This window comes from Parus major, chromosome 13, assembly GCF_001522545.3.
Source record: "Parus major isolate Abel chromosome 13, Parus_major1.1, whole genome shotgun sequence".
Lineage (NCBI taxonomy): Eukaryota > Metazoa > Chordata > Aves > Passeriformes > Paridae > Parus > Parus major.
In genome coordinates this window covers 16,114,971-16,122,156 of record NC_031782.1, presented here as the reverse complement: position 1 = coordinate 16,122,156, position 7,186 = coordinate 16,114,971, and the positions used below count along the sequence as shown (strand labels likewise).

General features: G+C 47.6%; 1 long non-coding RNA gene across 1 annotated transcript; it reads left to right on the top strand.

Annotated features, from left to right (window-relative positions):
* Positions 1 to 385: 385 nt before the first annotated feature.
* Positions 386 to 6,983, top strand: LOC117245124. Its single transcript, XR_004499362.1, has 3 exons — positions 386 to 437; positions 2,638 to 2,750; positions 6,874 to 6,983. It is a non-coding gene; the product is annotated as an uncharacterized LOC117245124 (long non-coding RNA).
* Positions 6,984 to 7,186: the final 203 nt, after the last annotated feature.

The window sequence follows — 7,186 nt, the reverse complement described above, 5'->3', positions numbered from 1 at the left end:
CAGCTGCTCTGGGCACCCTGTGCCAGGGCCTGCCCACCCTGCCAGGGAACAATCCCTGCCCAATATCCCATCCAACTCTGCCATTCCCTGGGTCCTGTCCCTCCAGCCCTTGGGAATTGTCTCTCCCCATGTTTCCTGCAGGCCCTGCAAGGCCACACTGAGCTCACCCCAAAGCTTCTCCTGTGCAGGTGAACATTCCCAATTCCCTCAGCCTTTCCTCTTGGGAGAAGTGCTCCATTCCTCTGTGCTAAAACCTTCCCAGAACTCCAAATAATGAAGTGTTTAGACCTCATGCCTTCAGTTCCCATCTAACACAGCCGTGGGCATGCTCTGACCCACGGGTGTGTGCAGGATGATTTGGAATCCAATTCTTTCTGTCTTTGCAGGAGCTGCTCGTGGCCAGCTCCAGAGCTGTTGGGGCTCAGCAGCGATGCCAGGTGGGTGAGAAGAGCCTTCCCCAAGGTGAGAAACCCCTGTGAGGGTGAAAGGCAGCGGCAGCCGGGGGCTGCAGAGCACCTTGAGCCACCGCACACGGTGACAGTGGCACTGCTGAGTGGCACCGAGTGCTTAGCAACGGCGAGAGTGATGGGGATACAGATGAATTGACTGTTTTCTGAGCAAGCTGGGTAGGAACAGAAGTAATTAGCTGCTAGCTGATGAAAAGGCATGCTTAATTATTAGTATAATTATAGATATAATAGACCAGGAATTATTCAGTAAAAGTAAGAAGGCCAATATGTTACAAAGAAGGTAATGGGAATGGAGGAGAGAGTGACAGCACTGTGAATTCTTGAGAGGAGATGTAAAGAATTAAGATGATAAATCAGGAATCTTTTGGGTTTCTACTCTCTGACATATCAACTCGATTTAGCAGTGGTAGAAGGGTACACAGAGCTAACGAGGTCTGTGACTTGCATGATTTCTTTTATATAAGAACCCCTATATATAAGGGTTTATATAATGTTGATTTAACTGATGGAATGCCAATGAAATCGAGCTGTGCTTTCATAAATCTCAGAACCTGCACAATTTCACAGGGATCTTTGCTCTTCTTCCAGCACTGCCATTTAATTCCATGGATCCTGCAGCTGTAGCTGCTTCTGATCAATATTGGTAATTGATTATAATTGTTTGATAAAGCAGGACTGCTTTCCCTGACACCCTGACAATTCATCTGGCTCAGAAGGTGTTGTGTTAGCCTGGCCACTGCAGCTTAAACTGCTTTCCATGGGAAAATGGCTGGAGAAAACAGGCTGAACTGCACTAACAACAGGAATACATGGGTGATGTAGGATGTAGAATCACTGAAATGGGTAATCTGGGGAAGTTTAAAGTATTTGTAGATTTTTTTTCCTGATGTCAGAACGGACACAGGGAGAGCTGGTCCTGCCTTGGTGCCAGGGATTGGGCTGGAGGCAGCAGCAGTGATCTGGTGTCTCTGGACGAGAGAGAAGTGAGAAATCTGCAGCTGAGATGCCCCAGATGTCTACAGTGTTCTCCAAAATTGTCCTTGTTTCTAAAATTCTGTCAGTGGGATGGGAGGCTGGCACCAGCAGCTCTGATCTGGATCCTGTGAGTCTGAGAGAAGCAGTGCCAAAGGATTACGAGTCCTTTAGCCCATTGCGCTGGGTGGGAAGGAAAATCAAGGTACAGAGATTTTATTGAATTAGTATTTGAGGACTAATTATTAAAATGGCTTTTGATGGATGAGCTGTGAGTCATGTTGGTCTGGCAAATAGCATTTTGATAAGGTGTTTGTGAGACAGGGAGTCCTGAGATGGTAAGATGAACATAAACCACTAACCTTAATGAGGATGTTAGTGCAGAAGTGATACAAATGCTGTGTGAAGCTGCTGGGGTCCATCTGGGCAAACTGGGGACACACAGACTCTAGTCAGCCTTCAAGGGCACAGAACCCTTGAAAAGTGAAGCTGGATGAGCTCTCAGCTGATCACTGAGTCCATCTCCTCCTTCCACAGCAGAGTCAGAACTGCTTGTGGTGCTCCTGGCACGTGCAGAGCGTTGTTTCCCTTGCTTTTTTAGCAGACACTGAGGTGTTCCTGCACCAACCCTGCTGTGTCAGGGCTGTTCCTGCACCTCTCCATGCTCTGCTCTGTGATTCAGGTGGTGTTTTCCTTGTCCTGCTGCTTTGCCTGTCAGCCTTTCCCGAGGAGCAGCACCCAAAGCTGGCTGTGCCTCTGCTCTCAGGTGTCTCAGAGGAGAGCAGAGAACCCGTGAGATGTCTGGCAGGAAATTCTGCTGAGAGACCTGCTCAGGATAACAACCCCTCTCCCTGCTCAGGATAATAACCCCAGACAGCCTGTGGTCCTGTTTGTTTTTCCAGCCTGCTTTCTGCCAGCTGCTGTCTGTCCTGGATTTGTGCACTTTACTCCTGCCTGAGTGAAACCACTCTGCTTTTTACCAGCAAGATGCCTTCTGTATTTATAGACTTGTCCAAGTTGTCAAAAGTTTTTAATACTGCTCTCCCCCATGTATTTGCAGCCGCTTTTCACAGATTTAATCTTGGCAGATTTAATAAACACCCAGTCCATTCCCTCATCCAGGCTATCAATAAAATATTGAATGGATCTTCTGAGCAGCTGAGTAACCATTCGATTTGTCCTTTGCATTTCACAGTGAGCCATTGGAAACTGCTCTCAGACTGCAGATTCTGACCAGACTCGTGTCAGGGCTTCAGGACTTTCATTCTTCACTTATGGATGTCACGTGGGACAATGTCAGAGCCTCAGGTGTGTGGGATCTGCTGCTCCCTCCTTGCCCACAAAGCCTCATCCATTGGAGAGCAGAGTTGGGTTGCATCAGCTTGTTTTGTTCCTGAGGGATTCATGTAGACAAGGACTTATCTCCCTGTTAGTTTCTCTACAGAAAACATTCTGATTATTCTGCTGTTTTACGTTTCCTGGGTGTTAAATCTTTTGATATCTTCCTTGTCCTGTTTGATTTGTGGACAACTCCCAGTGTTTGAAAGTGTGAGAACTTTGTGGACGGTTGGGAAGGCAACAGATCCAATCTCTCACTGGGAGAAATGCTGTGCCAAATGTGAAATTCCTGTGATAATTCACAGAGTCACAAGTGGTTTTCAATAGAGTGGTGGAAGGAATGTTTTGACAAAAAGAAATTATTTCATTTCAGTCTGAGAAATGATGATGCAAATCAGCACGACTTAAAAAAGAGATTTCAAGGGAGTCTTGAGAGAATTCTGAACAGTTTGAACTGCAAGTCTGAGCAGCCTTGTAGAAATTGTCTGGTAGATGAGAAATTGAGAAAAAATTCTTTCCTGTGAGGGTGCTGAGGCCCTGGCACAGGGTGCCCAGAGCAGCTGGGGCTGCCCCTGGATCCCTGGCAGTGCCCAAGGCCAGGCTGGATGGGGCTTGGAGCAGCCTGGGATGGTGGGAGGTGTCCCTGCCATGGCTGGGGGAGGAATGAGGTCATTTTTTAAGGTCCCTTCAACCCAAACCAGTCTGGGATTCTACAATAAATATGGCCAGGACCATGTAAAAGAAGAAATTATGAAAGAAGAAGTGGGGAAACCAAATTTTGGGGTGCACTGACTATTTTTTTTGCTGTAATAGATTGGTAGTGAACATCTAAGAAAACAGAACTAGAGATTAGACTAAATTTCATAACCTTTTAACCCAGAGAGCCTGGCTCTTGTTTGCAGAGTGTTTTCTGAACTCTCCTACAGGCTCAGTGTTGACAGGAGCTTAATCACAGCACAGGGTGACCTTTGCACAGCTCAGTGAGAAGTGCCCCTGTGCTGGGCTTTAGAATCTCCTGCTCACTGCACACACGTGGCTGCAGGTTTGATCCCTCCAAAACAACGGATTATCCTGGGCTCTGTAGCACTTGTGGAGTGTTTGATACTGTGTGGGTGGGAAGTGCATGCATATTTATGTGAACAGATGAGTGGAGGAAGAAAGAATAACCACTGCAGTTGGGATGAGCGATTTGCTGTTATTCAGAAACACTGATTTTGCCTGAATTCGGTGTTTCACAAAAAAATATCACCCAGCAAACTCTCAGCTCTGTGTGCATCAACAAGCCTTTGGGTCAGTGCCTGTTCTGTCTGCATTTTTGTTATGTGGAATTATCACTGTGGGAATGCCTTGGGTTGTTTGGAATAACCCCAGAACCCCAGACTGGCTTGGGGTGGAAGGGACCTCATCCAGTGCCACCCCTGGGACACCTTCCTCTGTGCCAGGCTGCTCCAAGCCCCATCCAGCCTGGCCTGGGATGCTCCCAGGGATCCAGGGACAGCCCCAGCTTCTCTGGGCACCCTCAGGGCCTCCCACCCTCCCAGGAAGGGAAGATGGAACTGCTAGTGGAGGAAAAAACCCCAAAATGTCATCAAACTCCCAAAACAGAGGCAGATATTCCATGCAGAAATATTGAAAAGTGAGCAGGGGCTCTGTTATGATCCTTCCTTTATTATCCCCCATCTCCTGCAATAGAGATCCCCTTCTGCTTCCTCATCCTTGCAGCTTAGGGAGCTGCAGAAGCATTTTCAAAGCAGTTTGTGTGTGGAGAAGTGTTCTTGCTTGCTGGTATTCCTTTTTTTTAATGTCCCCTGCACAGGCAGGGTCGGGAATGTTCCTGGTGACGAAGCAGATCCATGTGAATGTTCTGAGGAGAGGGGTACAAGGCAGTGTAGAACAGATTTATAACACCGAGGTGAGTCAGTTCTTACCAGAGAGGGCTCAGGAGTATTAACTCCCAGTGACTTCCTCTACAAGGCAGCTGTTAACATATTACTGTGAATTGGTTTAGGGGGAAAAAAGAAAAAAAAAAAAAAGAAGAAAAAAAAAAGGATTAAAATTGCATAAGTAGATAAATTTTAAAGCGGCAGAAATAATAATGACGTGAAAATTGGCTGCAAGACCTGAGCACCAGTAACAATGGAAGGTTTTAAAAATAAATGGGCAGCCAGGAAAGGGTGCAGGGAGCGAGGCTGCCTGCAGATCACAGAGGCACCTGAGCTTGACAGTTTCTATGACTGCACGAAACAGAGGCACAGCCAAACCCGCTCCCTCCATTCTCCTGCACAGCAATCAGCCCCAGCACCAGGCTGCTGAGAGAAGCCTCCCACTATTTAGTATTCATTAGAGATGGCATTTTTCAGATTGCAGTGCAGAGTGTAAACAAGCCACGCTGGAGGGAGAGTGGAGAGCAGCCTTTCTCCCAGCTCTGATTTATTTCTTGTTGATGTTTGCTCACTCCACAAACCCGTGGTAGCACCAGTTTTGAGGAGCTGTCAAGCCAGCCCTGTTTTCCAGAGTTCTTTGCAGGGAGGCAGCCCGGCAGGAGGCAGAGCACAGTCCCTGCAGCAGGACAGGAGAGCGGTTCCCTTGTGGGAACAACATCTGGCAGGTTTGTTTGTGGGATCTGCCAGCTGCTGTTCCATGGTCACTGCAGCTCAGAGCCTGTCCCCAGGGCCTGGCCACCTGCAGCTCTGGGCAGAACTGCCTGGACACAGCTTTTGTTGTGTTTTCATTTAAACAGCCACACACTCCCCATCCACACGGTACCCAGCGCTCCAGGGGTGCCATCCCAGCTTCCCTGGGTGTGGGCAGCTGCTGGCACCCAGGAAAGATCCAGGGCTGCTTTCCCAGCACTGCTGAGCCAGGAGCTCCTGCCAAGCAGGATTCCTGAGCACTGGGAGCTGTGCTGGGGTGAGGGGGCACTCAGGCTCTCACCACCAGCTTCCCACAGCCCCCCCAGATCCTGCTGTTAAAGCCAGACCTGGAATGCTGAGCAGAGGCCACGTGTGACAGCTCTGCCCCTGACTCCCTCTCTGTGTGACTGGAATTACAGGAGATCCTTCCAGCTGAACGTTGAGTTCACATCATTCTGCTGTCACAGGTGCATTCCTGCTTTGGAACAGGAATTTTCCTTTGGGAATTGCTTCTCTCAATTCCCTCCCTGATTTTTACCAGGCCCTTTTGGATGCTTGGTGCTGGAAGTTCCTCTGCCCACCTCTCCTGGCATCCAGGTCCTGCTCCCTGCAGGGCAGAGTCCATCCCATCCTTCCCTTTCCAGCTGGAGGTGCTGCACATCCTTTCCTCCCTCCTTTGGAACCTTGGTGAATCCCCCTCTCTTTTTCCAGAGGGATTTGTGACATTATCTGAGGAATATTTGATTTCCCCCCCAACTCCCTCACAGTACCACCTAACTTAAAAATGAGACCTATTCAAAAGTGCTGGAGCTTCCTAAAAGGAAATTAAAAGCAGCTGCTCTAAGGATGCAGGAGATGAGAAAGGAGATAAACCCACCCTATCTGAAGCTCAGAGCAATATATCACTAAGTGAAATAATTCTACAAGGGACCAAAAAGGCAATATTCTAACAGCAGAGTGGAAAGAGAGTATTCAAAATCTGGGGTTTCAGAGCAAATAAAGAAACTATGGCAGAAAAAACAAACCCAAAAACCCATTAACTGTGAAGCTAAACCTGTAGGGCAGCCAAGGGAAAATTTTAAGGTGCAAACTCACTAAAGGAATCACAAAAATATTGTAAAACTCTATTCAAAATTGCCAGAATCCCATTTTTCCAGAGGTTTGGTACACAGATGACCAGTCTGTAATAGGATTTCTTGTCGGAGAGGAAAGTGAAGTGAGCTTTGTGTTGGTGCTGTCTGTAGTTGAGGGAGGTTGTTCTCCCATGAGAGCCAAACTTATGGGGACAAGTGTAAGGAACCGTCTCAAATTAAATGACAATAAAATTCATTTTAGGACTAATTGATAAGATGAAGAGTCAGAAATTACCAAGACCATCTGGTAATCACTCAAGAGCTCTGGAGGAAAACAAATATGCAATTATGGAGCTACAATAGTGTGTAACCTGTCACTTAAATCAGTTTCCCTGCAGGAGGGATGGAAGTTGGGAGATGTCACAACAATCCTGGAGAAGGTCCCCAGGAGTGAAGTGCAGAACTGCAGATGGGCACGGTGGAGGCTGTGCTGAGCAAGGGAGGAGAAATAATAAGGAAAAAACAGAATAAATGGAGAAACCCCAACAAATCTGGGAATTTTTTTTCTCCTGAGAAACCACAATTCACACGTTTGGAGCTCATGAAAGGGCACTAAAGGACCTACTCAGAGCTACAGATGAAATTATCTCATGGGTGAGACCCTGGTTCCTCTGCCTGCATTCTCCACCTGTCCTAGGTG